The sequence below is a fragment of the Schistocerca serialis genome, chromosome 2 (genome assembly GCF_023864345.2).
Source record: "Schistocerca serialis cubense isolate TAMUIC-IGC-003099 chromosome 2, iqSchSeri2.2, whole genome shotgun sequence".
NCBI classification, from domain to species: Eukaryota; Metazoa; Arthropoda; class Insecta; order Orthoptera; family Acrididae; genus Schistocerca; species Schistocerca serialis.
Genome location: NC_064639.1, coordinates 1,008,187,009 through 1,008,211,103, shown reverse-complemented (window position 1 = coordinate 1,008,211,103; position 24,095 = coordinate 1,008,187,009).

The window sequence follows — 24,095 nt, the reverse complement described above, 5'->3', positions numbered from 1 at the left end:
ATTGTGAGTAGAGTGCATAATTTTACATTTCTGAACATTTAAAATAAGTTGCCAATTTTTGCAGCACTTTGAAGTCTTATCAGGACCTGACTAAACGTTTGTGCTCTTATTTTAGCTATTACTTACTTATGGATAAGTGCATCATTTGCGAAAAGTCTGAGGTTACTATTGACATTTTCTGCAAGGTCGTTAATATACGACATGAACAGCAAAGGTTCAAACACACTTAATTGAGACACGCCTGAAACAATAAATTATTAAGATAAATTGATTTAATGGTGATGGGGGACTGAAATCCTGTAGCAGGAAATGGAACAGAAGGGAGAAACAGTATGAGGAAGTGGAAAGGAGGGAAAGGAATGAAAGAGGAAGTCACCTGTTAGAGCTCTGCACAAAGTACAATTTAGTCAAGGGTAATACTTCATTTAAGAATCATTAAAGAAGGTTGTGTATGTGGAAGACACAGGATGGATTCAGATCGATTATAATATAACGATAAGAAAGAAATTTCGGAACCAGATTTTAAGCGGCAGGAAATTTCCATGGACAGATGTGGACTCTGACAATAATTTATTAGTTATGAACTGCAGATTAAAACTGAAGAAACTTCAAAAAAATAGGAAATTAAGGAGATGGGAACTGGATAAGTTAAAATAATCAGAGGTTGTTAAGAGTTTAAAAGGGAGCATTAGGCAACGATTGACTGAAACAGGATTACAGTAGAAGACGAATGAGTAGCTCTAAGAGATGAAATAGTGAAGGCAACAGAGGATCAAATAGGTAAGAAGACAAGGCTTAAATCCTTGGATATAACAGGAGATATTGAGTTTCATTCATCAAAGGATAAAATTGATATAAAAATGCAGCAAATGAAGCTGGCGAAAGTGAAAAGAGATTGACAGAGCTGGAAAATGGTTAAGCAGTAATGGCAAGAAGACAAATAAAAGTCTATAGAAGCGTGTATAACTAATAGAAAGCCGGCCGGAGTGGCCGTGCGGTTCTAGGCGCTACAGTCTGGAACCGAGCGACTGCTACGGTCGCAGGTTCGAATCCTGCCTCGGGTATGAATGTGTGTGAGTGTGTGATGTCCTTAGGTTAGTTAGGTTTAATTAGTTCTAAGTTCTAGGCGACTGATGACCTCAGAAGTTAAGTCGCATAGTGCTCAGAGCGATTTGAGCCAACTAATAGAAAAGTAGAGACCGCCTAGGGGAAAATTAAAGAGGCTTTTGAGAAAAGAGGAGCAGCTGTACGAATTTCGAGCAGTCAAATGGAAAACCAGCACTAAGCGTAAAAGGGAACGCTGGAACGTGGAAGGGATTTTTAGGGGAGCATACAAGGGAAATGAACTTTAAGGAAATACTATAGAAAGGGAAGAGGGCGAAGATAAAGATGAGATGGGAGAAATAATACTGAGAGTAGGATATGACAGAGCACCAGAAAGCCCTATGTCGAAGCAAGGCCCCTGAATTAGATGACATTCTTTCAGAGCTACTAACAACCTTAAGAAAGTCAGCAATTCCGTCTGGTGTGAAAGATGTATGAGACAGGGGAAATACCTCCAGTCTCGAGAAGAATGTACTAATTCCAATTTCAAAGAAAGCTGATGCTGACAAGTGTGAATATTACCGAACAATCAATCTATTCAGTCATGTATGAAAAATGGTGACACGAATTATTTACCCAAGAACGGAAAAACTGGTAAAAGCCAACACCAAGAGAGATCAGTTTGGGTTTCGGAAAAATGTAGGACTATATACGAGACAATATTGAACCTACGACTTATCTTACGTGATGGATTAAGGAAAGGCAAACCAACTTTATACTATTTTTGGTCTTAGAAAAAGTTTTTGATAATGTGTGCTGGTACACTCATTGAAATCTGTAGGTAACGAGGTAAAATACAGAGTGAAAGGCTAGAGAAAACTTGTACATAAACCAGATGGTAGTTAAAGTGGACGTTCGCCCATGACATTGTAATACTGACAGAAACAGCAAAGGACTTGGAAGAGCAGTTAAACAGAATGAACAGTTAATCATATACACAGATACACAGCTGATGTTCATGAGGTATATTGAGTCTCACTTTTACTGAAGTAGGCTGAAGCAATGAACTGAAATTTGTACCAGCGCCAGGTTAGAATCTTGAAAGCAGGACGTAAGACGATCAGTAACGAAAACAAAACAACCGTAATGGATTGTAGTCGAATTACATCCGGCGATGCTGCCGGAATTAGATTAGGAAATCAGACATTAAAAGTAGCAGATGAGTTTTGCTATTTGGGCAGTAAAGTAAATGATGGTAATAGCTTCCGAGGGCCAGCTTTATTTCTTGTCATCCATGTCTTAGATGGCAAACCTACATTTCTAGCATTTGTAGACTTAGAGAAAGCTTTTGACAATGTTGACTGGAATACTCTCTTTCAAATTCTGAAGGTGGCAGGGGTAAAATACAGGGAGTGAAAGGCTATTTACAATTTGTACAGAAAGCAGATTGCAGTTATAAAAGTCGAGGGACATGAAAGGAAAGCAGTGGTTGGGAAGGGAGTGAGACAGGGTTGTAGCCTCTCCCCGATGCTATTCAATCTGTATATTGATCAAGCAGTAAAGGAAACGAAAGAAAAGTTCGGAGTAGGTATTAAAATCCATGAAGTACAAATAAAAACTTTGAGGTTCGCCGATGACATTGTAATTCTCTCAGAGACAGCAAAGGACTTAGAAGAGCAATTGAACGGAATGGATAGTGTCTTGAAAGCTGGATATAAGATGAACATCAACAAAAGCAAAACGAGGATAATGGAATGTAATCGAATTAAGTCGGGTGATGCTGCGTGAATTAGATTAGGGAACGAGACACTTAAAGTAGTAAAGGAGTTTTGCTATTTGGGGAGCAAAATAACTGATGATGTTCGAAGTAGAGAAGATATAAAACGTAGACTGGCAATGGCAAGGAAAGCGTTTCTGAAGAAGAGAAATTTGTTAACATCGAGTATTGATTTAAGTGTCAGGAAGTCGTTTCTGAAAGTATTTGTATGGAGTGTAGCCAAGTACGGAAGTGAAACATGGGCGATAAATAGTTTAGACAAGAAGAGAATAGAAGCTTTCGAAATGTGGTGCTACAGAAGAATGCTGAAGATTAGATGGGTAGATCAAATAACTAATGAGGAGGTATTGAATAGACTTGGGGAGAAGAGGAGTTTGTGGCACAACTTGACTAGAAGAAGGGATCGGTTGGTATGACATGTTCTGAGGTATCAAGGGATCACCAATTTACTACTGGAGGGCAGTGTGGATGGTAAAAATCGTAGTGGGAGACCAAAAGATGAATACACTAAGAAGATTCAGAAGGATGTAGGCTGCAGTAGGTACTGGGAGATGAAGAGGCTTGCACAGGATAGAATAGCATGGAGAGCTGCATCAAACCAGTCTCAGGACTGAAGACCACAACAACAACAATGTCTTAGATTTACATGTTGGCATTTTTGGTATGTTGTCTCCGCTGATATTACATCATATTTTGCCATTATATCTTTCCTAGGTATTTTGTGATTTTTTCCTACTTCACCGCTTTCTTTGTTACCATTGTTTCTTTGGTATGTTGCAAGAAACTAACAAAGAGACATTCGGTGACGTCAGAGAGTTGTTTTTATGCTGCTGTTGTACGGCGAATTTAACTGCCGTAGTTGGTGCACTACTGAAATTAGACCTATACAGAAGAAGATGTGTTGAGCACCTTATGACATGCTAAAACAAGAATCTCCTTTTGCGTGTTTTATTGATTTTTTGCGATTATGTGGACAATGTTACCTTTGTTACACTAAAGAGCATGACTGCTTCCCGTACAGCACTAAAATCTATTTTGTTAGGAGTAAAATGGTTTTGGGTGTGTGGTAGCGTGATGTGAGACAAAACTACAGACGTTCCGGCTGCTACGGACGGCAGCCTTCACACACACACACACACACACACACACACACAGAAAGAGAGAGAGAGAGAGAGAGAGAGAAGAATTTTACTTGAAAAGGATTCCGGCCGCTAAAACCTATGCATTTGTATCACTAAAAATATATTTAAGGCGTACTATTAATAGAGAAGCAGATAGGACTCTGATTTGTATCACATTAGTTTGATTATTGCATTACGAGTACGATTAAATCACTTTCAGCAAATGTAACGTATCTTATCAAAAGCCAAGAACGAAAAGAGCTTCTTCATTGGCAGTTAACGCCAGTCAACTACGAATCTCTAATAATTTCAGACTGTTCTTGCGCAGCATCTATAGTACAACCAGTTTGCAAACTTTCGGTGAATGCCACAGATTACTGCGCGAAGATACTCAGCGATTGATACAGCTGTTTGCCTGACCAGTGAAGGGTGCTGAAAACTGGCGGCTGTAACCAGACAAAGACAGCGCTAAACACGCGGTAGCAAGTCGGGACCTGACAGCCGGCGCTTGGTGTGAATGTGCGTTTGTGCGTGTGTGCGTGCGAGAGCGCGAAGCTTCTGCCTGGCTCATTGTTTGCGTTACGCGGCGCCGCCGGCCTTGGGCTGTGGAAATAGCGCGTGGGTCTGCCGGCTGCCGTGTGAGCCAGCGACCACACCGTCTGGCTGGCTTCACGCTATCCCGCCAGCCGGTCTGAGGCGGCTCCTCGTACAATACCGCAGGCTACTTCGCCTCTGCGCATTACGTGCCAAGTTTCACGAACGGAGTGGTACGAAAAGATAGGATTACTGAAGAATGGGATACGACCCGTCGGCTTTGACCAATGACGTCAGAAGTTACCAGAGATGATCTATTGCACAGATCTAACAGCAAAAACGAATGTTGACAAACAAAGAAATGCAGGACAGAGAAAACCATGGAGGTAAGAATTACCTCCATGGAGAAAACAGGTGGTAGTCGTATATCACGTACATTAAGGTGACCATATTTTCTAGACTCAAATTCGGGACATTAACATATTTCCTAGGCCCAAATCCGGGACACATTAAAAATTTTGCAAAATAGGCTATATTTATTTATTTATTTATTTGTTATATGAGAAGAAGGTTTCAATTAAATGTAATTAATACAAAATATCAATTAAATTTGTTACAAAGAAAAGCACATTTACATTTTATTAATACTTTTTGAGATGAATGAGTGTGATCAGGGCAACTGTATTTATCAGTGCTGTGAATTTTCTTTATCAAGTCTGTATGATTGTGCTGAATTGTACGATGCGCAAAAACGCTCTCAGTTGCAACTAACCTCTCCTCCTGACCACAAAGTTTCTCTGATGTAAAAAAAAAATGACTTTAATGTTGCACTAGACGCTGCTGCAGAGACTGCTCTTTTATGTTTGTCACTTTTTAAATGTAGTTGTATATCACCACGTCCATTGTGACTTAGTGAGAAACTAGAAGCACATGTGTTGCACCTCACTTTTCCTTTTGAGTCCGAAGAATTAATGTCACTGCTGAATCGAAATTCTTCCTGCAATTGTTCATTGAAGGAGCACTTGCGCTTCTTTGAACTCATTCTTGCGAAGAAGTATTGTTATTGTTATTGACGAGGAAAAACAACTAAACTTATCAAACGTAATATACCAAACACGACGTAACACAAAAATTCCATCTGATATAATATGGCGCACACAGGTGACAAATGGTAGTATTCTAGAGACCAGCATGCACTGCGTTGGCGACGCCAAAGTCAACGAGAGCGTATATTACTGTTCGTCTGTTCGAGTTACTTTGTATTTCGTCTGCATGTTTGCCGTAAAACCTCCTCTGCCTCTTCCATCGCTATCAGAAAATATGCAGATTTCTTCCTTCTTCTGTTCGAGTTACGGTTAGAACCGTTTCGACCGCGCGAATGCGTTCGAGTGCGACTTTTTCCCAGTTGCCCGTGGTCTCTGAGTGCCCATTAGCTGTTCGAGCTGCGGCCAACACGTGTTTGCACAGTAGAAACAGTTTGATAACGGTTTCGACAATTTGTCGTACCATTGTGTCAAACAATTTCCCACCATTACTAAAACTAATAATAAAATATACCGATACAGGTGAAATGAATGTCTAATTCGGGACAAATTGGGTCATGATTGTTAATTTCGGGACAAACAGGTGTCCCGAATTACCTTTGAAAAAATTGGGGACAGACACATCGGGACTGTCCCGGAAAAAACGTGACGGATGGTCACCTTACGTACATTCATATTTCGAACATAATGTTAAGTATATCGCTTCTTTGAGTTCGTTTAGTGTTCTATTGTTCATTTGAACTACATAGGTCAACTGAAGTACTGGATATAACTTTTACAGGTGTTGTTTCTTTCGCCTGCGCTACCACTAATAGTCTGTTCTTACGTAGACAGTATAACTACCGAAGGCGGAAAGATCTACAGACATGATATTTGTATCCCATACTGCAGTTGACCTTAATGGGTCAACTGAGGAATAGGATACTACTGCTAAGGAAAACGAGGAAATCGACGTACGTTACATTGGCAACCTGTACCTCACTTCAACTACGCGAAGGTGGAAGAAGACGACACACATAAAATTTGTATCCCGTATTTCAGTTATCCTATATAGGTCAACTGAAATAGGGGATTTTGTTTTTTGCCTTCGATGCTAATAGTATCGACTGAAAGTTATCATAGTCTTGCTAGCGACGATAAGAAAACCAACAGCAGTGAAATTTGTATCCGATTCTTTAGTTGAGCTATAGAGGTCAGCTGAAGAACTGAATACTAGTACTATCGAATGGGAAATAACAACATTTATAATGTGCGTATTCTGTACTTCAATTGACCCGTGTACGTCAACTGAAGAATAGGATACTAGTGGTACCGAAGGCGAAAAATAGCGCCATACAGAACATTTGTATCCTGCTCTTCAGTTGACCTACATAGGTAAATCAAATCAATGTTACATATATCGCTTATTTCGTATGGCTACCACCAGTATCCCGTACTTCAGTTGACCTGTGTACTTCAAATGAAGTACGGGATACATCTTTTACCTGTGTCGTTCTTTTCGCGCTTAGTAGTGCTAGTATAGAATCGAAAAAATCGTAGTGATACTAATGCTGGGAAAGGGAAAAAGAGCAACAGCTGCAAAATTTGTGTTACGTACTGCAGCTGACGAACCCATGCGTAACGCAAAACAGTGTAATACAACAATGAAACACATCGAAATAGACAAATTCAGGACAGCAAAAAATAAAAAAATAAACTTACCACACGCAAACTCCTCCGCAAAAAACCGAAGCTCGCCTAGAAAGGCATCAACAAAAATCACATACCCACATACACAAGAAACACAACATTACGAAAAAAATACACACACACACTGTAGTGTCGAAATCCGTCGTTTTCCCCTCCTTATACAGATTTTATGGCTGACCAATAACCTTCTATGCTATTGGTACAAGCCCCAGTTGATGAAATCAGAATTCTGTATTATGATTAACAACCAGATGCTGAAAACCCTATTCCCCAAATCCATATATGAAGAAAAACCATCGGAAATAACTAGGGAACCCTCTGCAACATGATCCTGATTTAATTTCACCAAAACTTCCCTCATTCGATTAGGAACTACTTTATGAACTACATCGTCACATTCTGGACCTGAAATTACAGCCCCCCAAGCCCATAATCCTATCGCAGGTTCCCCCCTGTTGTACTTCCTTTTGCCAAAATGCGACTCATTGATTTCGACTATAACACCCCCCCCCCCCCCCCCAACTGCCACCTATACTTTATACATTCCCCTCATACTTCCCTACAAAAAGGGTACCAGTCTCCAACGGTACGCTCACGCACACGACGTTCATGCACACACAGCCAAACAGGATACCTCAAACACCAACAGTATGTAATTTTTATGATATCCCTCGAGGTGAGCTTCAATTTCTCGAACCATTTTCCTCGTCTACTTGAGCGCCATAACCGATCCTTGCTACGCCTCCATGCGAATAAGTCGTGAGTACGACGAGCAGACACACTTATCAGGCGCATATGTTCGCCGCACTCACAACATCGAAAGTATCGGCAGCAGGACCAGACATTTGTAAAAATCGAATGGTTGCCATCATGTCTACGCCCATTGTCTCCTTTAAGTCATCCAGATTCACTGGAACAGGTAAATCCATACCTACAAACGAAAATGAAAAACTAAAAATTCTCCTAAAATAAACTGTTCGTCCAAATTATCTCAAACTCACTAAGAATGAAATTAAGTACCAAATGAATTGCAAACAACCAATTATTTAAATCAATGCATACGAAAAAAAGTATACACAATGTCTAGCGCTATCTTTTAAAACCACATTCATTTTTTCAATGTACAATGATGGCGCTTATCCACAGCAGACAACCCATTTATTATCTATGGCTCGAGAGTAAACACATAATATCTATGAGTAACCTACGACGTCATTGGTCAAAGCCGACGGGTTGTATCCCGTGCTTCAGTAGACCCGAAGAATGGGATACTAGCGCAAAAAAACAAAGGAAAAAAGGGGCAGAAGCAACGGTAGCAAGGAATACCTCAGTTGACACATATGAGCTGCACCACGAACTTCAATTGATCTGTGTAGGCAACCTGCAGTACGGGATACAAATTTAACGTATGTCGACTTTTTCCCCTTCGATAATACTAGTCTCCTATTCTTCTGTTGACCTACTGTATGTATCAACTGAAGAATGGGATGCTAGTAGTAGCGGAGGCAAAAAAAGCGACACTGTAAACTAGGTATTCCGTATTTCAGTTGACCTCTTGTATGTAGGTCAACTGAAATACGGAATATCTATTTTACAATGTTGCTTTTTTTGCCTCCGCTACTACTATCGTCTTATTCTTCAGTTGATACTAATATTACCGTAGGCGAAAAGATCGATATACGTAAAATTTGTATCCCTTACTTCAGCTGACCTATATATGTCAACAGAAAAAAAGGATACTAATGCTAGCGAAGACGAAACTGTCGAAGTACGCTACACTGGCATCCTCATCCCACTTGAATTACGCGAAGGTGAAAAAAAAGCGGCATACATAAAATTTGTATCCCGTCCTTCAGTTGAACTAAATAGTTCAACGCTGGCGAAAAATAGCGAAGTACGTAAGATTTTTACTCCGTGCTTTAGAGGACCTATACAAGTATCGACTGAAAAATATCGTAGTAATACTAGTAGTGCTAGTGAAGGCGAAAAAAAGCGACACCTGAAAAATTTGTTGACGAATCCTGCTTCAAGTCTTTCATATTCATAGAAATAGATAAATCTATACCTACAAACGGAAATCAAAAACTAAAACTTGCCCAGAATAAAAAAAAAATTCTTCCTAAATATCTCAAAGTCACTAAGAATGAAATAAGTACCGGATGAATTGGAACGAACAAATGATTTAAATTAATACAGGCGACAAAAATCGTACACAATATCTAACCCCGTCTTTTAAAAACACATTCACTTATTTCAATTTACAATGACGACGCATCGCCACAGAACATAACCGATTTATCATCCATGGCTCGAAAATAAAGGGATGAATATCTATAAGTAAACTATTACGTCACTGGTCACAGCCGACGGGTTGTATCCCATTCTTCAGTTGACCCGAAAAGTTAACCATAGCACTGATGAAATTTTCTCGGGCTATGTCCGAGTAAAATATTCATCTCGAAGCGACGATTTGAGAAGTCCTTCGCGCTTACGATGATGAGTAAGAACCTTACAAAATTAATAAGGCCTTTCAGGCTACTTGTTAAAGTGTTACTTTTTGTATTTCGTCTTGGTGACTGCGGCCGATGGCGTTAATGATTTTTTTAACGTTTCATCAGCACGAGTCATTGTCAAAGAAGGAAGGAGGATAAGGGTTTAATGACTCGTCGACATTGTGGTCATTAGAAATAGAGCACACTCTCAGAATGTTTCACGAATAGGGAAACAAATCGGCTGGCCACTTTCGAAGGAATCATCTCGGCGTTTGCTGAAGCGGAAAACAGAAAATACGGAAAACCTAGATGTGGATGACCGGACGCGGATCTGAACCGTCATCCTCCCGAACGCTAGTCCAGCGTGCTAAGCATTGAGCCACCTCGCTTGATCATTCTCAAACATTCAGCCACTACTGCTGGTGGCGGGGTATAGTCGAGCCTTTTTTTCAAAAAAAAAAAAAAAATAGTTTAGTAATAATACTGAGAAGTCATATGAAACGGGAATTGTTGTTTTGACTAAGCTTATCCATTACGGGTACTTTAGAACTCGTGACCGTTTATTCGGTGTAAATACATAAAATTGCAACCAGTCACTTTTTTGAAATAGTTATTATTATTCCATGAACCGATTTCCGAACCTTTTCAGTCTCATATTCAGACTGTTTTCCGGAAGTTACATACGTATTTCAAGCATAATGCTGAGTGCCAGTTCGCGGCAGTATGGCCATTTTTTTTAATCCATCTGTCTGCTCCCATTGTGATGGTCAGTTGGTACCATAGTACCATACCACATACTTTTACAAAATATGTATGCATTTACACTGTGATAGCGAAACTTTGCCAGCATCCATATTGTGCTGTGCAGACACAAAAAGTGCCATGGCAAGCGCTGCAGGAAAAAAGGAGAAAACGCTGTTACTCTGGTGATAATCTGAGAAGATTTTATAAGTGAAATTGCCGAGAAGCCAGCCAGCATTATCATATTTATCTTAAGATCGTGCGAAGTTCCCCGACATATCAGTCAACCAAACGAATATCTTTTTCCCTGAGATTGTTCCCACTTTTACCCTTACTGCTAGTTGGATGACGAATATTCGTTCAGTCTGGATTTGGCACTGATTATGTAACCGAATACTGTTTGGTGTTACTTGGCACACCCTTTCCTACTCCTACTGGAGAGAAGGGGAAAATTTCACTTGCGCTGTTCGTAACACACTGTTAGCTATTTGCTACTATGTAATACAGATTTACGGTGAACCTCCTTTTTAAAAGATAATTAGAGCGTTAATGAGCTCCCATTTGTCAGTGACTTGCTAGCAGAAACGAGATTGCAATGAGTCCTTCTTGCGGTTAGTGACTGGTAGACATATCATGGTGCCATGGCCGGGATGTCACAGAGAAGTCCGGAGGAAATGCTGAAGTACCTAGACACAGGATGAATCGATGGAGGACAGGCACTCGTGACGTGATGTTAAAGAAAATAAGGAATGTTAAAGCCCATGACGTCAAACCTGACATTAAAAATGAGTAAGAGACAACGATCTGTGTTATTCATTACAAAATTTAATGGTCTTGGTTGCCGTATAATGTAATAAATAATAACGGGTATATGTTAACTGGTTTCAGTTGGCTAAAAACCATCCTTAGATAATGCTTACGCAATAATCGCTACCTAAATACATCGTTAACCACCACAACATCCTTAATAAGTGTAATTTGTCAATATCCAAAAACTAGTTCGAGCATGGCTGTTGTATGAATCCAGTAAGCGACTACTGTTTCTAGATGTCGGCTCGAGTACTGCAAAAAATATATGTAGCGCTCCGTTTCATGGCGTATCTGTACAGTTTGAGACTCTAACTTCTCGTACTGTATCATGTAATCTCAACAAACGTGTCTCAAAATGAATTCTTTAATTAAACAAATACACCTACTGTAGCTACACCGATATGAAATAAAAAGTGCATGTAAACACGAAAATCTTTTTAGTACAGGAAACTAATACCCTAAATGAGTCTGCGATGATTGCGATTTCTCGTCAATAAAGCCGTCTAGATCATATGATATATTTCCATTCACTGTTACAATGAATCTTGGTTCATGGCATCTGAGTTTCGATCTGATGATGGTAGTAGCCAAAACGTCACATTAAATGAAAATACAATTTTATGGCCGGCCGGGGTGGCCGAACGGTTCTAGACGCTACAGTCTGGAACCGCGCGACCGCTACGGTCGCAGGTTCGAATCCTGCCTCGGGCATGGATGTGTGTGATGTCCTTAGGTTAGTTAGGTTTAAGTAGTTCTAAGTTATAGGGGACTGATGACCTCAGAAGTTAAGTCCCATAGTGGTCAGAGCCATTTGAACAATTTTATGGATGTTCGACACTGTGCTGCCACAGCTTTTAATACTAAAAGATGTTTGTAAAACACCACCTTAGCTGGTTTTCAGAAGTGCTTCAATTTCCACTATCTGTTACTTTAATTGAATATCCCAGGTGAGAGGTGCTAAGGAATTTGCTAAGTGCTCTGGTAAATCACTTCAAAATCTGGTTTCGAAGTTTCTATCTTGGCATTACGTAATCTATCTGCAGGGTCTCTAGGTCTTTTCCACGTACGCAACCTTCTTCCATGATTCTTAAACCAAATGTCAGGCAATGATGCGTAAATTGTGCTCCTTGCAAAACCTTGCAAAAGTATACATAGTCGCTTCCACTTTCATTCCGAACTCCCCCCCCCCCCCCTCCTCACCTCATATTTCTCTCCTTCCCCCTCCAAAGTCAATGTTCTCTGACTATTGTCCCTCCTCTTCCTTTTCCTACTGTTTCTGCTGTCGGACTGCATTCCTGTGTGAGTGAGTTATCACGAACAGATAGCTATGATAGACAAAAAACCAAACCCACCAATGCAGTATAACGTTATATGCCTATTAGATCTACAGGGGATGGAGAGATTGAAAGAATGTATTAGAGAGAAAAGAAATTATTGAATAGTTTAAGGAGATAAAAAATCAATGTTGAATCACATGGTTGTTTTTTGATTCAATAAATATAAATATTTCAATCTGAAGTACGTAAATTAATTGGGAAACAGGCGTCCACACAGAATGCGAACGTTCCCTGAACACAAATCAATTTGAGTGAATGAAAGGTCACTGGTTCTCTGGTTCCCTCGTCCGCTACTCCGGTTTGAAAGCGTCGTGCAACCGACAACTCTTGGGGAAAGCGCAGGTGCAGCAGTTATATTTGCTGAGGGGAACAGATAAGGAGCGACGTTATGGGCAGCTATCTCGAGGTCACAGGCCGCGGTGACGGTTAGAGATGACTCTGGATCCTGTCTGCAACGTACAGCCTGGAGAGATAAGAATGTTCTGGTTAACTGTCGACTACAGGAGTTCGTCTGATACCACTTTGAAGTCTAACGGAAATATGTATAATTCCATAGTCAAGATTACTGCACACTACCATCTACGAACTCTTTATTAATTTTTCTCCGATACTCTTCAAAGGTCATCTCCAACAAGAGTACGCTGTGTCTTAACTAAGTGAACGCCAGCTTCGCCAGCAAGTCATGGTAGGGTTTTCCGTCTATCTGCCTAAGACATGACATGCTCTCTCCCAGGATCCGGTTGTTAAACAATTTTATACTGACACGTTATTTCGTATGGACCAATTGCGATTACAAAGCAACTGCAGTTTTCATTGTTTCTGATTTTTACAGTACCCCTGCATCTTTGCCTCAAGTTCTCTTTTACTTTATTCTGTTCATGTCGTTTCTGATTTCTTGTTGTTTTCTACTCTAAAAGCCCTCTGAATCTGGTATTTTGTTCTTATAAAGTTTTTTTCTGTTACTTCAGAGTCTTTGACGTTGTTTCTTTCTATTTATGTTCGTATTTCTCTAATCTATGTTATTCTCGACTCCTGTTTCCAGAAATATAGAATATTTTTTCGTTAGTCTGTCTTCATTTATTAGGTACACGTATCTAAAAAACATGTGTTCGCTTTGCCATTACTTCTGATATTTTCTGTATATTTTGATAGATCTTTTTATTAATTATCATTTTCCAACCATCTGTACTTTATATTGCATTCATTTATTTTCTAACAATATGCCTTGTAAGTACCTCTATTCTGCCCAAAGTATAGTCCATTGTTGAGCGTTCACATGCATATAAACGTTCTGGTCTGACCACTGTCGTCCAGTGTTTTACTTTTTACTGTTTTTCATTCTTGTATTTATTGCTCTATCACACATGGCAGATACGTTGAATATTTACAATCGTTACTGTAATTCAACATTTATTGAGCAAATCCAATTTCCAGGCTAGGCAGCCATTTTCAGAGGCGTACTGTGTGTTATATGCCCAGAAAAAACAGGACAAAACGTATCACATTCTTGTGGAGTGTCATAACATTTCAGGAGAGATTAATTATACTTATATATCTTCAATGACGGAAATAAAAGTTCAAGAGTGGGGATTAAAATTTAAAGTGATATCAATGTTAAGATTCGCTGATGACAGTGCTTTCCTGAGTGGAAGCGAAGAAAAATTACCGGACTTGTTGTATGGAATGAACAGTCTAAAGAGTACAGAATAAGGCTTAAGAATCAATCGAAGAAAGACGAAAGTAATGAGGAGTAGCAGAAATGAGAACAGCGAGACACTTAACATCATAATAATTGGTGATCACGAAGTAAACGAAGTTCAGGAATTCTGCTGCCTAGATAGCAAAATAACCCAAGACGGACGGATCAAGGAGAACATAAAAAGCAGTGCATTCCTGGTCAAGAGAAATCTACTTGTGTCAAACACGGGTCTTAATTTGAGGAAGAAACTTCTGAGAATGTATGCTTGGAGCACTGCATTGTATTGTGGTGAGACATGGACTATAGGAAAACCGGAATAGAAGAAAAAAAATCTTCGCTTTGGACGTTCTTGATACATCCGATGTTTATCGTATTTTGATTCTGGCGTGGTTTATACTAATCTCCAAAACAATAAAACTGTTCACAGCGTGAGGATGTACTTCAAATAGCTCTTAAGGATGATTTACCCAACAGCGTGTTTAGTAAGAATTGTTTAACAGCAGACGAAAGAAAGGAAGGGTAGATTTTAACTTCTCGTTAATATCCAGGTAACAGGGGTAGGGAGCTGATAAGGGAAGAACGGGAGAACGATTTCCGCGTGAATTAGATTCGATTTCCTGTAGTTTCCCTATGCTACTTGCATTAATGCAGGGAAATTCCAGGCAGCCTAATTCATGTTCTTCCTTCAACCACCAGAATAGTTTCTGAAAAGACTTCCCAGCCTAAAGAGAAGTACTCAACATGCGATTGCTAATTGGACGAAGTATACTTTCGATAGTGGATTCTGTACTCCAGACTGCAGACGCCTGTGTACAGGTGGTAATGATAATTAGGAAAACGTCTGAGCATACATTAAACTGAAATCGGTAACATTTACATTAAACGAAATACTTTGCACTGTCAACAAATATTTTCCATTCAAGATAAGTGGCCTATGTTGAAAGCTTTAAGATGAAGCTGACTGCGATCAAGCGGCACCGACGAATTCGAGAAACGTAACACTTTTCTAATAATATTAATCATTACAGTCAAACTGTTTCAATGTAAAACTTTTGCTAAAGTTTTTTCCGTGTTTTCGTTTATTCTATCTAATGCTGAAACCAGTAATATCCATCCTCTGTATGGTCCACAGCTCGCCCTATGCTGTATGCTGACACAAGTTTTCGAGCAGTCTGTAGCAAATACTGTGCTTTTGTAATACAAATGTGTTTTTTTTTGTGTGGCAGACATGAGAATTAAGTGATCTGATTTGCGAGTGATTGTATTTGCATGTGATAAGATTATCTATACAGATACAGACACAGTCTCCTACCAAAATTCGTGCGAAAGGAAGGCATATTACCACTACATGAAGAGATCTTTCTAGAAACTAGTTATCCATTTTTGGAGAGCGCAGCTGCTCCGAAACTGCTTATTGAATTGATGAATAATCGCTTCAGTTGCTAAAACGTTTATTGATCGTCCGATGGCTTGGCAGACCTCTATAAGCTCTGACGTCTTAGGCCGTACACTTGGGCACAGGAACGTCTGTCCCTGGAGAACGACAGTCGCAGGGCAGAACAACTGCAGTATATCAAGAACAAGAATCGATGGGAACGTGGCCGCGATAGAAAGAACTTTCCCTTGGCCAGAAGTATGTGGCAGTCAAACGTGAAAGTGCCGATCACAGGGTCTTTCCGTGGGATTTTGTTTGACGGATGCACAAAGCCGCAACAAGGAGAGTTAATGCAAGCCAAGGGTTCGTAACGCAAAACTCAGGCTGCTGGAGAACGCATGAACGACGGAGAGAAAGTCATGGAAAAGAAACAACGTGAAAACAGCGGCCGTCTACTAACGAAAATTGTTATTGTATTTTTCAACTTCAGGTCACACAAATAGTCGAGTGGTGAGCGAATAAGGGAGCTACGGCAGTGGCGAGAACGAGATGAAAAAACGGCGTAGAGCGATTACGTAGCTGGCCCATCAGGTTTACGTCGTACAGCTTGTGATTTATCTATTCTTTCAGCATTATACTACTTTGTGGAAGCAATGTATTAACGGGATTGATAACCAGATTACATAATAATACGAATCATTTGTAATCATTTCATCTTGAAGTTTTCACGGAAAATCTACAGTGCGCGCCCGAATTGCGCACATAATTATTTTTACTCTTATTCAGTGCGAATTCGTTTCTGGTTGCTAATCAGATAGAGAAACCGCGATACCGCAAATACTTGCTTCTTCACAAAAACGTTATCGCTTCTTGAGGAAATAAGTGATTAGTTCTCCAATTAAATAAATGCTATTATGAAAATAAATTCTTCTTCTTACAATAACCAGATCTTCAAAAAAAGTGTTATTTTTATTTGTGTTCTTAAATGAAAAAATAAAATAAATAATATAATATACCTGATTCTGCATTATATTATTACGTTCTTCAGATAAAAAGTAATGAATGTAAATAAGTGAAACTGCTTCTTCTTTTGAAGCCCCTAATATATACTGTTGAATTGACGTGTATTAAACAAGTGTCAAATCACCTACATAAAGTCGTTTAATCAGAGGTAAAAGAAAATGTAAAATGTGCAGTGTACCTTGTTCATGGACTCTGGTAGCCTTCTTTACACAGATGATATACACTGATGTAATTAACACGTGATTTTCATCTTTGTTTGATATTTTACTAGCATAATGTATATCCTGCATCAATTTTATTACAGTAGTAACCCATTCCTTGCCTATGAAATAATATTTTTAAGTATTGCCTTGGGTTCAAATCCAGTATATTTGTATTCATGAACTGAGTCGCATCCTATTTTATTGATCACATAGTTGACAAGTTACCGACACTGACATTCAAAATTTAATTAAAGTATGACATCTAAGAAACTTGAATGATTTCTTCCTGTAAGCCAGCAACGGAATTTAATTTCCACTGTTTATTCCAGTGACACAGAATTGATTCCATGAAAGTTGTCTTCATCATTTCCAGTATGGAAATGAGCGTTTGGCGTCATTGGCCGCGAGGCCCCTTGCGGAGCAGGTCCGGCCACCTTGGTGCAGGTCTTATTACATTCGACGCCACATTGGGCGGCCTGCGCGAAGGATGGGGATTAAATGATGATGAAGACAGCACAACAGCCAGTCCCTGAGCGGAGAAAATCCCCGAGCCAGCCGGAAATCGAACCCGGGCCCGTAGGACGGCAATCCGTCACGCTGACCACTCAGCTTTCGGGGCGGACATAATTTCCAGTATCAATCGACATTTGAAGTGATCAATTGTTTGTTGAAGTCTGATTTTTTTTCCTCCTCAACTTCCACTGAACCTAAGGTTTTATGTTCATCTCCACCTTCTTGGAATGAGACCGTTGGTTACCGGGTCTTCTATGATGTCTGTTCTTTCAGTTGGGGTAAGAGAGGGGTTGCTTCCCTTGTCTTCCTTGAACAGACTGGTGTTGGAATTGTTGGAGGTGTCTCTTTTTTAAGGTTCCATTCCTAGGTCGGTAGAAACGGAATGGTCATAGGATCACTTTGTTGTCCATCAGTCCGTCCGCCTGCGAAGACCGCTTTTTCTCAGGAGTAGGTAGAGATATAAAGTTTAAATTTATATCGAATACTAAGATTTAAACTGGAATACTCTCTTTCAAATTCTGAAGGTGGCAGGTATAAAATACAGGGAGCGAAAGGCTATTTACAATTTGTACAGAAATCAGATGGCAGTTATAAGAGTCGAGGGGCATGAAAGGGAAGCAGTGGTTGGGAAAGAGTGAGACAGGGTTGTAGCCTCTCCCCGAAGTTATTCAATCTGTATATTGAGCAAGCAGTAAAGGAAACAAAAGAAAAATTTGGAGTAGGTATTAAAATTCATGGCGAAGAAGTAAAAACTTTGAGGTTCGCCGATGACATTGTAATTCTGTCAGAGACAGCAAAGGACTTGGAAGAGCAGTTGAACGGAATGGACAGTGTCTTGAAAGGAGGATATAAGATGAACATCAACAAAAGCAAAACGAGGATAATGGAATGTAGTCAAATTAAATAGGATGATGCTGAGGGAATTAGATTAGGAAATGAGACACTTAAAGTAGTAAAGGAGTTTTGCTATTTAGGGAGTAAAATAACTGATGATGGTCGAAGTAGAGAAGATATAAAATGTAGACTGGCAATGGCAAGGAAATCGTTTCTGAAGAAGAGAAATTTGTTAACATCGAGTATAGATTTAAGTGTCAGGAAGTCGTGGAAGTCGTTTCTGAAAGTATTTGTATGGAGTGTAGCCATGTATGGAAGTGAAACATGGACGATAACTAGTTTGGACAAGAAGAGAATAGAAGCTTTCGAAATGTGGTGCTACAGAAGAATGCTGAAGATAAGGTGGGTAGATCACGTAACTAATGAGGAGGTGTTGAATAGGATTGGGGAGAAGAGAAGTTTGTGGCACAACTTGACTAGAAGAAGGAATCGGTTGGATGACATGTTCTGAGGCATCAAGGGATCACCAGTTTAGTATTGGAGGGCAGCGTGGAGGGTAAAAATCGTAGAGGGAGACCGAGAGATGAATACACTGAACAGATTCAGAAGGATGCAGGTTGCAGTAGGTACTGGGAGATGAAGAGGGTTGCACAGGATAGAGTAGCATGGAGAGCTGCATCAAACCAGTCTCAGGACTGAAGACCACAACAACAACAACAACTAAGATTTACGGTCACGTGTTCGTGTAAAAGATCTAAGCTTTTGAGTCGATGCAGTCAAAAGACAGGTGATTTGTGTAACACATTTTGATACAAACTCACTCATCAAAACCTAACGAAGAACTATCCGTATACGTAATTAAGTTCATACGGAAGCCTCAGAGCGCGAGTCCAACTCAAACTTGTCATGTTTTTTTTTTTTTCCTTCTGATATGTCGTGAGTTTCTTCTTTGTCCTTCACTTCGATTCGATGTGATTTGTGTATCGTTTTGCGAGTCTCAGTTCCAGCTGCTGGAACTTGCGTGGTGTTACAAAACGGTTTTCAGGAACATTACTGTCCGTTTCAAATGTTCAATAGTGTGTGAATTCCTAAGGGACCAAACTGCTGAGGTCATCGGTCCCTATACTTACACACTACTTAAGCTAACTTACGCTGAGGACAACACACACACCCATGCCCGAGGGAGGGACTCGAACCTCCGACGGGAGGGGCCGCGCAGTCTGTGACATGGTGCCTCAAACTGCGCGATACTGTCCGTTTGCACAACGTTTGTCTCATTCAGCACGGAATTCGGTTGGAGAACTTCATAGTTTCCATTGTTTTCTGTTGGTCCCGTTTTCTTTTCTTATATAGAATCGGCATGCCCAGACTCCGCTTGCGTTTCCAGGGTCATTGTTGCCAGTGCTGGCCGAGCGCTCGTCCGTCTCCCTGGGCTGTGCCACGCACAGCCTCAATCACTCATGCTCAGAGGAGTTGCGTACTGTACGTTTCTTGGCTGTCCTCGTAGGTAGCTAGTTCACGGTAGCAAGACACTTTTATCAGTTTCTGGACTTGTTTCAGTAAATCGATCTTGATTTCCTTAGCTCAATCGAGAGACCTGTTTTGGAGAGATCCAGCGGTGTTAGTCCTGGGGCAGCCATCGGGTCACGGCTGATAGTGACTGAGGGAACTCGGACGTCACGAACGTACGTCTCCGACTTCCTGCGTTCCGAGTGTGACGTGGGACCATGCTCTTCACCAGAAGTCAGGCGTCTCTATGAACATTCGTCTTGATGTTGAGATACTCCCCTGTCCAGCAAGAGTCCCACATACGTCCCAGACTGTGCATGTTTGGGACCAGCTCGGAGGTCAACTTCGTCCTAGTGTCAGTATCCAGGGTATCAACAACCCAGTTACAACAGTTGTGGGCCAGCCTGCCTGAGGAGAGGTTGTAGTACCTATATGACACTCTTCCCAACGGAATCAGTGCATGCATCCAGTCTGGAGGGGATGAAATGTCTGTCATGTTGCTAACTGGACTCTTAGTGCCAAGTTCTTCGTAAATTTGCCTCGAGTTTGTAATCACTGAAATAACATCAAATACTCTCTCAGTTCGTGAGATTTCATTTCGTTTTCTTCATCCCCTCTGGGTGCTTCACATATGTTTGTCAGGCAGTGTGTTTTTTTTTTTTTTTTTTTTTTTTTGCATCAGCACAGATCTACCTACACTACTGGCCATTGAAATTGCTACACCAAGAAGAAATGCAGATGATAAACGCGTATTCATTGGACAAATATATTATACTAGAACTCACATGTGACTACATTTTCACGCAATTTGGGTGCATAGATTATGAGAAATCAGTACCCAGAACAATCACCTCTGCCTGTAATAACGCCTGGGCATTGAGTCAAACAGAGCTTGGATGGCGTGTACAGGTACAGCTGCCCATGCAGCCTCAACACGATACCACAGTTCATCAAGAGTAGTGACTGGCGTATTGTGACGAGCCAGTTGCTCGGCCACCATTGACCAGACGTTTTCAATTGGTGAAAGATCTGGAGAATGTGCTGGCCAGAGCAGTCGAACATTTTCTGTGTCCAGAGAGGCCTGTACAGGACCTGCAACATGCGGTCGTGCATTATCCTGCTGAAATGTAGGGTTTCGCAGGGATCGAATGAAGGGTAGAGCCACGGGTAGTAACACATCTGAACTGTAACGTCCACTGTTCAAAGTGCCGTCAATGCGAACAAGAGGTGACCGAGACGTGTAACCAATGGTACCCCATACCATCACGCCGGGTGATATGCCAGTATGGCGATGACGAATATACGCTTCCAATGAGCGTTCACCACGATGTCGCCAAACACGGATGCGAACATCATGTTGCTGTAAACGTAACCTGGATTCATCCGAGAAAATGACCTTTTGCCATTCGTGCACCCAGGTTCGTCGTTGAGTACACCATCGCAGGCGCTCCTGTCTGTGATGCAGCGTCAAGGGTAACAGCAGCCATGGTCTCCGAGCTGATAGTCCATGCTGCTGCAAACATCGTCGAACTGTTCGTGCAGATGGTTGTTGTCTTGCAAACGTCCCCATCTGTTGTCTCAGGGGTCGAGACGTGGCTGCACGATGCGTTACAGCCATGCGGATAAGATAACTGTCATGTCGACTGGTAGTGATACGAGGCCGTTGGGATCCAGCACGGCTTTGCGTATTACCCTCCTGAACCCACCGATTCCATATTCTGCTAACAGTCATTGGATCTCGACCAAAGCGAGCAGCAATGTCGCGATACGATAAACCGCAATCGCGATAGGCTACAATCCGACCTTTATCAACGTCGGAAACGTGATGGTACGCATTTCTCCTCCTTACACGAGGCATCACAACAACGTCTCACCGGGCAACGCCGGTCAACTGCTGCTTGTGTATGAGAAATCGGTTAGAAACTTTCCTCATGTCAGCTCGTTGTAGGTGTCGCCACCGGCGCCAACCTTGTGTGTATGCTCTGAAAAGCTGATCATTTGCATATCACAGCATCTTCTTCCTGTCGGTTAAATTTCGCGTCTGCAGCACGTCATCTTCGTGGTGTAGCAATTTTAATGGCCAGTAGGGTATTAGTACTGCGTGCCGCGGAGAGACAAGGTAAAGAAACTGCAGTGCCTGTACTAATATTCAGAATTTCAATACAGACCATTAGCATTCATATGAATTGGATCCTCTACTGAACTTGGAGTACGTGCACTTGTTCAAGGGTACAAACATTACGAATAATTGTTTTACGTCGTATACGTAGACAATACTTTCTTTATCTGTCTTATTATTATATCTCACTGTTGATAAAGAACAAAGTGGACAATATTAAAGAGACAGCGATGTTACCGGATAATGTTTAGATTTACAATGGTCATGCCGTATGTGTGCTGTTGAAACAGTTCGTCGCTTGTAAAACACGATGAACGCGCTTGTTATTTCACCAAACACGTGTGTGGCGGACTTTCTTGTTGTTTGTGGTCTCCCAGTATCCTGCTATGACAACTTGTTTATGTGGCTTTCGGCTAATATATTGCTGCCCTCGGGTGAGGACTTCCAGCGTTCAGTAGCTTATGGTTACTGTAAGCTTTATGCCATTCGTCAGAGGTGAGGTAGTTGTATACATATTTCCGCTATGTACAAAAAGACTTTTTTCCTTTGCTGTAAATGAATGCCTGATTAATTTACTATAGTAAACATTCGACTAATTCCATTAGTATTCATTTTAACTCTAAAGGGGGGGAAATGTTACATTGCTACTAATCTATTGTAAAGTTTGCTGCTACACATTTTATTTAAAGGACAGTTATGTATTAGTTAATTATCATTATTAGATCTCCAAAGGTATGCTACATACCAAATCAAGTACAAAACTCCTGTTTTATACCCTACTGCAATCGTAGATTTTAAGAAGGTTACTGTTAAATTGATAAATTACATATCAGCAAAACAGCCACGGTTGCTGATTGGAACTACAGGGTGTTACAGATGACGTTTTAATAATTTGGGGACAAGTTCCTTGCACTGCAACAAGAAAAACGTATCCAGGAAACATGGGCTTTAAAACGCTTACCTTACGAGCTATGAGCACTTGTTCATCTTCGGTACTGTGAAACACACTTCTTCTACTGAACAAGTTCTCACAGCTCCATGATAATGCATTTTACAGCTGACCATTTTTTCTTGTTTTGGTCGGTACTACCTCCTCAAAAAATATGGAAAGTAGAAGAGATGAGTGTGTCACAGTACCAAGGATGAACGAGTGCTCATAGCTCTTAAGGTAAGCGTTTTAAAGCCCACGTTTCCTGGACATTTTTTTTCTTGTCTTTGTGTAAGGAACCTGCCCCCAAATTTTTAACACGTCATTTTGAAACACACTGTATACGAGGTGCGACAATAAAGTAATGACACTGATTTTCTTTGCAAGATATGGCAACCCTGCAGGCTTGTGTAAGCACAATATCTTTGACCTTTGTCTATAAGCTGCTTTTAGTCCAAGTGGCACATCGATGCAACTGCTCAGTTGTGTGTTGTGCTGTAATAAGTTATCACATGTTTGTGTTTCTCTTCACGGAAATGGAACCACATAATACTGCGCAACGGTATGCCATTTCTTTTTGCGTTAAATTGGGTGAAAACGTGACGACAACTTAAGGTAAGCTTCAGAAGGCTACTGGAGAGGAGGTTATGTCAAGAGCTCAAGTTTTTTGTTGGCATAAAATGTTTAGTGAAGGCAGAACGAATATTGAAGATGACTGCAGTGGACGACCATCAACCTCACGGACGGATGTCAACTTGGCCAGCGTGCATAAACTCGTACGATCTGATCGAAGATTGTCTGTGAAAATGATTGCAGAAGAACTGAACATCAATCAAGAAACGGTTCGTCTAATAGTAACTGAAGATCTTGGTATGAGAAAAATTTGTGCAAAAATGGTCCCCAAAAATCTCACACCACAACAGCGAGAAACACGGAAAAATGTGGCAGCCGATCTGGTAGAGCAAACGGAAATCAATCCAGAATTGTTGAGCTGTGTTATTACTGGTGGCGAAAGTTGGTTTTTTCAGTACGATTCAGAGACAAAACGCCAAAGGTCGCAATTGTGCTCAAAGGGATCACCCAGACCAAAAAAAGCTTGCATGTCAAAGTCAAAAGTAAAATGCATGTTTGTGTGCTTCTTTGATTCGAAGGGAATTTTTCATAAAGAGTGGGTGCCTCGTGGACAAACAGTTAACCAATATTACTACAAAGAAATTTTAGAAACATTGCTGATAACTGGATGCTGCATCACGATAATGCGCCATCCCATACTTCTCTGTCAGTACACCAATTTTTAACCTCAA